The 10,450-nt window shown below is 38.6% G+C and overlaps 1 pseudogene; it reads right to left on the bottom strand.

The window, feature by feature from the left end:
* Positions 1-1,894: 1,894 nt before the first annotated feature.
* LOC111642379 lies at positions 1,895-7,270 on the bottom strand (annotated as a pseudogene).
* Positions 7,271-10,450: the final 3,180 nt, after the last annotated feature.

The raw sequence follows: 10,450 nt of genomic DNA, 5'->3' as shown, positions 1-10,450 counted from the left end.
CATCAAGCTCACCTGTCTCACTGATTGTCAGTTACAAAAATTATTATTAGCACTTACACAATAAATAATATAAAATTAAAAGAAATGTATTAAAATAGTAAGAGCTTTGTTTTTTTTTTGTTTTGCTTGTAACAAAACTTTTGGTGGGGAGGGTTGATGTGAGATTTGAAAAGTTGTAGGGGATTGATTATCAAAAAAGTTTGGTGACCCCTGTTGTAGACAGTAAATTAATAATCCACCAGTTATCTCAGGGATAAACTATCATATATACATTTAACTTTTTCATTTTAGAATATGTATTATATTATTTTTTTACTATAAAATATATGATGTATATAGTTTAACCCAGGGGTCAGCAACCTGTGACATGCAGAACAATTTTCAGTGGCAATCTGATTGAATAGAAATGTAGTAAAAATTATATTTTAATTATTAATTTTACATTTAAATGAAAGTCATAGTTCAGTGAAGGCTGTGGTACATTAAAAACAAATCTCTTGTTTATATATTTCTATTACAGTACATGCGTTTACGTTCCATGTCACCATCTATGTGTTATGCAAGCGCTTCACATGTAAGAACATAATTCAATTAATAACTTAACTTCAAAATTATACAATTTTGAAGCTCATTATAATCAGACTAATTTTGATAACATATATAATAAACTTGGTAGAATTATGTCAGCACTCGGAGTAACACTGTAACTTAAGTTTGGTATAACACCACTGAAAGGTTGCCAATTCCTGGTTTAACCAATTTGTTTTTACATGTTTCAGTTAGCTATATTGTCCCTGAAGATTTTAAATACTGAATGCTTAAGTGAAAATAAATGTCTTTTTTATTGAGTATATCATTATTAAGGTGAAAGAAGCAAACTTCTAAGTATTTTTTTTAACTTAAAAATGACTGCGTTTCTAAATTTTTATCTGTTTTCATACAATATATTTTTCAATGTGTATCATATGTACTGTACAATGTGTATCATGATTACCCAACTTTATTTTCTAATGGTGTAATTAATTTCTTCAATGTTCTTTTTGTTCAAATGGACACAAGACATGGTATTAGCCTTCTGCTGTAGGAATGTGGCTGTATGCCATAATTTTAAGTTAGAATATTCTAGTTTGTAGCTTCTGTCTTTCCTTTTTGTCTTTTCCCATTTCTGGAATCTTCTCTTGTCCTTCACTTCACCAAGTGAAGTGGAATCTTTTCCACTTCACTTGGTTGATGATTGTTGTTCTGAACTGTCCCGTGGGAAGAGAAAAATGTACAAGGGGCTAAAAAGGGGAAGAAGGTTTAGACAAAAGTAGACATTGGCAAGAGGAGTTTGATCATGACCATAGCAAGGGGCTGAAGAATTTCTTGAAGACTTTGTGTAACAAGAATCCTGAGATGCCAGTAAATTGTTGATAAAGAGAGACTCCTTTAATCTCCACAAAAAAATACATCGAAAATCTCAAGAAAGAAAAAGAAGGGACTCATAAAGAATCATCAAACGTAAACATCTCCATAATAAGGAATCAACCGAGTATGGGTACCCCTTTCCTTTGTCTTGTAGGCTGTGGTCGTTGGGCACTATAGTCTTTGTCTGGTCAAAGTAGTTGGATCTCAATTGATATACGTTTGACTTTGTGAGTCGCCAGAGGAAAAAGTGAGTTTTCTTCTGTGTTGCCGACATCACTTCTACGCGAGACCCTCTGGTGGCGTCCATAGGCATTTACGCCCTCAGTACTCCCCTATGAGTGCTAACGATATCTTTAGTTGAAACGTACTCATTGTCCAGAGCAGGTTGTGACTAGTGGTTTGGTTGCTTCAGAGCTTGTTGTTCGTTGGGTTTCCTTTTTCATGTCAGTTGGTACGCATGTTGTAGGGTCAGTGACAAAAGCTGATTTCAGTCGATGGTGATGGTTGTTTCTTTGCCATTAATGTTTACCATGAATGTCTTGCTGGAACGTTGAAGTACGCTGAATGGGCCATCATATGGGGACTGCAGAGGTCTACGTGTGGCATCATGACATACAAAGACGTGCAAGCAGGTCTGCAGATCTTTGAATATAAACGTTTGATGAGTGCTGTGATTATGCAGTGAAACAGGATGTAATCGTCAAATTCTGCACCGAAGATCGGAGACAAAACCAGATGTTTCTATTGTACTGTCGTTGCTGGTTACAAAAAATTCTCCAGGCAAGCGCAATGTTTGTTTGTAAACTAGCTTGGATGCAGTGGCATCAATGTCATCTTTGTAGATGGTCTGGATTTCCAAGAGTACGATGGGCAGGTCGTCTATCCAGAGATTGGAAGAGTGACACTTGAGTTGCCAGTGGAATTGCTCGATTATTCCGTTGGTGGCTGGATGAAAGGTGGTGATGTGGATCCTCGACGTCCCTGTCAGCACTGTCAGTGCTTTAAACAGATGGGACTTGAATTGTTGCCCCTGGTCGGTTGTCAATTGTTGTGGAATGCCAAAATGAGCAATCCAGCCTTCAAAAATTGTTTTTGCTATGGCGGCAGCTGTGATCTCTGATATGGGGAATGCTTCAGGCCAACGGGAAAATCAGTCAATTGCCATGAAGCAATATGTAAAATCATTGGATGGTGGGAGTGGTCCAACGATGTCGATGTGGACATGGTCAAATCGCTGATTTGGTGGAGCGAATGATCCAGACGGTGTGCCGGGTAATTTTGTTTTTCTGGCATGTAATACAGTTTCTTACAAACTTCTTACAGTCACACTTGATGCCAGGCCACACAAAAGACTTCTTAACAAGATGACACATGGCTATCATCCCCGGGTGTGACAAACTGTGTAGTGAGGCGATCGCCTGATCTTGGAAGTTTTTGTTGACAAAAGGACAGGCATTGAGTGTGGATGTATCACAGTAAAACTGTTCTGTAGTGTTCAGGATGGTAATCTGTTTTAGCTGCAGGCCTGTAATGAAACAAAAGAGTTGCCTAAGTTCATCATCGGATTCCTGGGTGGATGCGAGTGCCGGGAAGTTGATTGTTTGCGTGATAGACTCTATACCACACAAGGAGTCTGCAGGGATGATGTTTGCTCCCTTGACATGACGGATGTCCATGGTGAACCGTGCTATAAAATCTAAGTGGAAAAACTGTCAGGATGATGCTCTTTTGGGTTTCTGCTTCAGGCTGAAAGTCAGTGGTTTATGGTCAGTGAATAAAGTAAATTGCCTTCCTTCCAGCATATGTTTGAACTTCCTGATAGCAGAATAAGCAGTGTACAACTCATGATCATACATGGACCACTTTTTTTGTGATTCTGAGAGTTTCTGGCTGAAGAATGCTAATGGCTGCCAGTGTCCGCTGATCATCTGCTATACGGATGCTCTCACAGCAATGGATGATGCATCAACCATTAAGGATAGAGGTGCATTTTGTGATCGATGAGCCAAGAGTGCGGCACTAGCAACGGTGTATTTTATGCTGTGGAAGGCACTGTCAGCAACAGGGATCCACTCAAGTTGGTCTTTTGGACTCGGGTTGGCCTGGAGGAGTTGAGTGATGAAGCCCGCCGCAGTATTGAACATAATATCGACATCATCGATAGAGCCTGCAAAATGTACATTCCCCAGTATGTACCCCAGTAAATTTGTCCCACGGTGGACTCCTGATCTGACAAATCTTAGGAGGGACAATATTCACTTAAGGAAGAAATACCAGAACTGCAACATGAACAAAAAAAAAATGAAAATGACAATGAAATCCATCAAAGGATTCAACATCAAACCAATGCAGACATCCACACTTCCCTGCCAACTCACTCAACTACAGTATATAATGCCTGTCTTAAACATGGTATTTTTCCTGAAACCTGGAAACATGCCAGGATTGTCCCTGTTCCAAAGCCAGGAAATTCAGAGGAAAGTCGACCAATATCTCTCCTGCCAGTCCTTTGCAAAGTCTTGGAACGCTTGATAAATAACAGATTAATGTGGCATTTGGAGACAAATTCCATCATACATGGTTCACAGTTTGGCTTTCGGCCACAGAAGTCATCAGAGGATGCTATTGAAAAGGTTCTAAGCAGGGTCAATGAATTACTTGGTAGCTACAAATATGTACTTGCCATAAGCTTAGACATTGCCAAGGTTTTTGACAGCGCATGGTGGCCCTTAATCCTGCAACAGTTAAGGGAAATGAACTGCCCTGCAAACGTTTATAAAATTCTCTGTGATTATCTCCATAATAGAACAGCCACTCTACAGTGTGGTGAACATCTTATCCATTGCAAAGTTGTCCGTGGCTGCCCACAGGGTTCTGTCTGTGGCCTGGTCCTTTGGAACGTCATTTTTAACTACTTTCTGGAGCAAGATTTCGGCCAGCATGAGATAGTCATATATGCTGATGATGCTCTTGTGCTGCTCTCGAGGAAACGGCAGCAATGCTCTGAATAAAATCCTACATTAGGGAGAAGAATACAAACTAAGATTTAATATAGGGAAAACCAAAGGTATTGTCCTTAACAAATCGGGCAAACAGAACTTATACCTCAGAGTGCCCACTATTAAAATGGGAGGTCAATCGGTCACTATTGAAAAATCTATTAAGTACTTGGGAGTAATTCTCGACCATCGACTTCTCTGGAAAGAGCACATAAATTACATCACTGAGCAGACCGGAAAAATCTTTAATGCCTTTGCCCGCATTGCAAAGAGCAGATGGGGCTTGGCCTCTGAGGCTATGGAAACAATCTACAATCAAATTTTTGTGCCCATAACATTATATGCGTGTGGCAGCTGGGGATTGGCTGTCCGCAAAGTGCACAACAGACGTAAAGTGATATCCGCTCAAAGAAGTGTACTTATGCACATTACTAGAGCGTATGCAACAACTCCCAATACCTCCCTACAGATTCTGGCCAAAAAGGCACCCATAGATAAAGTTCTGATCTCTAAGGCAACATTCTGGCACTTCAAATGGGGCCACACCATTTACATGGAAAACTATATCATCAATAGCAGTGACTTCGAAAGCAGCATTGATTATGCTCTATCAGGCATCCAACAACACCCAATTTAATCACCTTCTCTCAGCCTGAGCATGCAAACATCAAAATTTATACTGACGGCTCAAAAGCGGACTTTAAGGTGGGCAGCGGTTTTGTCGCCTTCCACAATAGCAATGAGATTGCCTCTGGACATTACCAGCTGGGCAAACATTGTTCTGTACTCCAGGCAGAGTTGTTTGCCATCAAAATGGCGGTGACTTGGTCAGTCACCAACTACACTAACAATACTGTGACCATTATTTCGGATAGTGCTTCATTCATCTCCCTGCTGCAAAGTACCACCGGTCACCCCATCACCAATGAAATAAAAGACATCATCAACGACACTAACAACCGCTACTTCATTTATTGGACACGAGCCCACCAGGGCACGCCCGGTAACGAGCGTGCCGATGCTCTGGCGAAATTTGTGGGAGATGACACCAACCTCCTAACTTCTAAAACCGTCAAGAACCTACTTTGGAAGGATCTTATTCTTTCTTGGCAGCAGGACTGGAATGATATTAACCATCATACTACATATAATTTCATCCCTCTCATTTAGCCTTTTATTTTTAGCAGGTGGTACAAACCTTGCTATCGTGCTAGTCAGTTCCCCAGTAATCATGGCAGGTTCAACTCATACCTTACAAGGTTCACTAACGCATCCAATCCTAACTGCTCCCTGTGTGGTGTCGAGAATGGTAGTTGACACTACTTCTTTGACTGCCCGATGTTAGAACCAGAGAGGCTTCGCCTTAAGCTCACTATTGAGGCACATGGTGGAATATGGCCCACTGACTGTATGAGAATCTTTGACTATGAGGACACTTATGATGCCTTCTTAACACTCATCACTAAATACTTTGTACGAACAACGGTCAATGCCTACTCCTAGCCTCCTCTGCCAAGATCACCTTGTCTTCTCTGGCCTCATTTTGTCCTACTCACGCCCTCCTGTGCATGCTGCTTTGGTGTCAATCAATCATCTCATCAACGTAACCACATTGTGTATCTTCAAATTTATGTCAATGTATCATATTGCTAAGACGTAATTTGTATTGGACTGTAAACTCATTTGTCATTGCATGTATATATTGTAAATAAGTACTTATAACTAATTCCTTTTGTATTAATTGATTATTTTTACTGAATTAATTGTACCTGATATTTAATTTAATTTAATTTATTTATATTATTATATTCTACTAACTATTGTACATAGTCATCAATTGTTTATATCTGTAACAAATTCCTTGTTAATCCACTAATAATTGTAACAAATACTATATATCTAGCATGTCACTATTTTCACTGTATCAAACTGGGTTATACCTATGTGGCACCCAGTATACGCTGTACCTAGTGTGTTGAATAAAATATATCTGTATCTGTATCTGGAGGAGTTTGTTAAGTTCCATGGTGATGTGGGCTGCGTTGCATACAAAACGGCAATAAAAATTAACTAGTCCCAAAAATTGGCATAAATCGTGGATGGTAGTTGGCTTTGGAAATTTGATAATTGCCTTGACTTTTTGACTTTTTGCGGTAGTGGATGAATTCCTTTTGGGTTGACTAGATACCCAAAGAATTGCACTTCGTGTTTTCCGAATATGCATTTTGATGCGTTGATTATGACTCCATAGTTGCGAAGTCTGGTAAACAATTTGTGTAAGTGCTGTAGATGTTGGCCTTTGTCTTGGGACGCTACGAGTATGTTGTCAATAAATATGTAGCAAAAATCGAGGTCACGGTAACTTCGTCCATGAAATGTTGAAATGCTTGTGCAGCGTTGCACAAACCAAAAGACATAAAGTTGAACTTATACAGTCCAAACAGTGTGATGACAGCCATCTTAGGGATATCCTCCTGGGCTATAGGGATAAGATGGAAAGCACGGACTAGATCAATGGTTGAGAAATACTGACAACCATGGAGAGCAGATGCTATGGAAGGAACAGGATAACGGTTGGGAACAATTCGTGTGTTAAGTAGTAGATGGTAGTTGCCACAGGGTCGCTACTGGTTATCTTTCTTCGGAACGAGGTTTAATGGTGATGACCAGCTGCTGCTGGACAGTTGGCAGATTCCTTGGGAGAGCATGAACTCAAATTTGTGCTTAGCCAGTATGTACTTATCAGGTGCGAGTTGCCGGGGTTTGCAGTGTACTGGCTGTCCAGGCATTGTGATGTTGTCATGGACTGTGGAATGTCAGATGGGTGCTATGGTTGGAGATGGACATGTTATTTCAGGAAACTCACTCAGTATTCAGTGGTATCCAGCAATAGTCCGGACAGACGATGTGGTGACCCTGTGAATATGTCCATGGCTTACTAGTTTTGTGGTTGAGTTGATGAGACTCCATGTGAATCTCCATGTGAAATTCCATCAGATAGAAAAATCGGGCATGATTGTCATGTAGTCATATGTTTTGATTGCTGTTCCATTTGCTGTGAAAAGTTGGTAATCTTCTACACAGTGCCTTGGAAGGTGTGAAGCTGGATAAACGGTGATGTCAGTGCCAGCGATGATCAGGAATGCTACTTTGGGTATATGGTCCGTGATGAATAGGCGATGGCTTGGATTTTTGGAATCAGTTGCCGTCTCTACTGACTCACATTTTCATTTCCCAGTGAACAAAGTGGTAGGCATCGATGGGTATTTGGGCCAAATTTTGTATGGTATCAGCAGATATTGTTAGAAGAGATGGTAGGTGGAGAGCGTTGACTGAGTCTACCATGGTTTAAGTGGTGGCGGCAAGTTGGAGAATGGCCATATCATCATGACATCTTAGAGATTTGCGCTTCGAGCACAGCAATCTTGGGGTCATTTGTGGCGGGGGATGTAAACGTGGCAGAGACATTTGGTGTTGGAGGATATAGTTCACTAAGACAGTCAGCAATCTTAGCGAGAGATTCGAGTGTGCCCTTGGATACAGTTAGTATCTTCTGCATATCTATGGGAAGACGGGGTAACCAAATACTTTTGAGTAAGTCCTCTGTAACTGTATGGCCCATGAGCTTTATCAAGCATCGAAGTAACTGCGATGACATGCAGTCTCCGAGCTCTTCAGTACGTAGGAGCTTTTCGAGATGTTGAGCTTCGGACTGGGATGTGTGGTCGATCAGTGCTCGCTTTATTGCTCCGTATTTGTCAGTGTTTGGATAATATGTCCTGCACTTTGGTAGTCATGCATTCCAATACTCATGACCACGTGGCTATATTTAGTTTTGTTGTGAAATACCTTAGCAAGGATAAATTGACTCTCTAACTGGGTGAACCATAGAGTTGTGTTTTCGGTGGAGGCTTGACCGCCACATGATTGACAATGGGTTCGCTCATCTTCATCACGTACCTGGTCAAATGTTGCTAACATCTCAGGCGAAATTTCTGAATTTCAATAGGAATTTAAATGTTCGAAAGTTTCAAATGTTCCACCTCACCAATGTAGGCTATGGTTGTTGGGTACTATAGTCTTTGTCTGGTCAAAGCAGTTGTATCTTGATCAATATACGTCTGACTTTGTGAGTTGCCAGAGGAAAAAGCGAGTTTTCTTCTGTGTTGCTGACGTCACTTCTAAACGAGACCCTCTGGTGGCGTCCGTAGGCATTCGTGCCCTCAGTCTATTTTAATTTTCTATTTCATCTCTATAGCTATAAGTTAGTTTTAAGTTGTAAGGATTTTTTAGTACTTAGTTGCAATTTCTAACAAAATTGTAAGATGGTGGAAGCTTTTTGTTATCTTGACACGTGAGACCATGTGTTGGGCCCTTTGTTTTGTTTGCTTGGACAGAGCTGAGCAAATGCCCTATAGTTGGCAACTGCATTCCTTTCTTTTGTGTAGCTGTTAATTATTAAATAAATTGTTGTTTTAATAATATACTGTCTTAATCGTATTATATTGTCACATTTGTGGTTCTACAACACAAAAGTACTTTTCACAGGGATCATGAGTTCAAATAAGAGCCTGTAATTTATCATGGGTAGTTTAAGATAGAGTAACTATCTTAAACTATTCTAGAGTAACTATTAAGAATAGTTTAAGATAGAGTAACTATCTTAAACTATTCTTAAGATCAGTTATCAGTCTACACAGAAGATTGATACCTGATCTTGTGTCCATCTGAATGAATGGAATATTGAAGAATGAATTTTTCTCAATCCTCATTATCATGGTTGACCCTATAACTTGTCGAGTCTTTTTTTTGTAATATGGAAAATCGTGACTAACCATGTAGCCTTTAATGAAGGGTGCTATGCATTTGTAAATTGGTAAACACAGGTGCATTTGAAGGATAGGTGGAGCATGTTCTATACATCTGTTACCTGGTACCCAGACCAGGTAACAGATATATTCAGAGGAGTGTGTAATTATTTAAAATATTTAGGAAATTATTTGAAAAAGAAATTTTAAGGGATAATTTATCAGCACCAGGTAAGGGGCATTGAGAGCAAAGGATATGTAAGAGGAAGGTGATACAGTTAGATTTATCATGTGTTGTTATGTCCAAAACTTCTGGAACAAGGGAGAGGGGTTGGAATATTAGTTTTCCCTAGGTGATAGAGAAGCTACTTGTTTCCCTGGGTAAACAAATCAATTACTTAATGTGCCATACATATATCAGAAATTACACAAACCAAATAAACCATTATTTGAGGAGCCAACTTTTTTTATCTGTTGTAATGTTTTTGGAAAAATTTATCTTTTTATTATCAGTAACAGGTTGGATATAGGATGCTGAGGATGGAAAGATAAGGCTTTCTGATGTTACAACAAAATAAATAGTTGGCTCTTTAAATAATGATTTGCTTGGTTTGTGTAATTGAATAGCATTAAGTTGTTTCACTGTTTAGAAGTGCTTTTGAAGTAAGTTATGAAGAAACACTAGAAATAGATTGATAATGAATGGCAATGAAGTTTGTATTTCTCTTTTTGATATAAACTGAAAATTATTTTTGCTGTAATTAAATTAATTTTTAATATTTTTAAAATATATAAGATAAGTTTTCAATACAACAAGATATCATTATATATATTTAAAAAGTATAAAAACAGAATGTAGTAATAAAGTATAGAATTAGAAGAAGTATGGTAATAAAATTACCAAAACGTAATCTTTTCAGAATTAAAAAAATGGTGATTAATTTTTCATGTGTACTAATATGAATATTTGTTAAATGAATATTTGTAAAATATAAGATTTTTTGTACCTATAAACATTCTATTTAAATATACATACATAAATAAGATTTCATTGGCAAGTTAGCTTTGCATTTCTGGAAACAAAATCTTTCCAGTTCAATGTTTTTTATTGAATGAAATAATAATCTATAGAACAATCAATCATTTCTGATTATTCTTAAATTATATTTTGTATAGCTTCAGTTTTTTTAAATGAAATAAAAATTATGATAAATTGCAGATGTATAGCATACAAGT

Source organism: Centruroides sculpturatus, unplaced genomic scaffold (assembly GCF_000671375.1).
Source record: "Centruroides sculpturatus isolate CEXI.00-Female unplaced genomic scaffold, Cexi_2.0 scaffold1454, whole genome shotgun sequence".
Classification (NCBI taxonomy): domain Eukaryota; kingdom Metazoa; phylum Arthropoda; class Arachnida; order Scorpiones; family Buthidae; genus Centruroides; species Centruroides sculpturatus.
The sequence above is the reverse complement of the archived record's forward strand: the minus strand, read 5'-3'. Positions and strand labels throughout refer to the sequence as shown.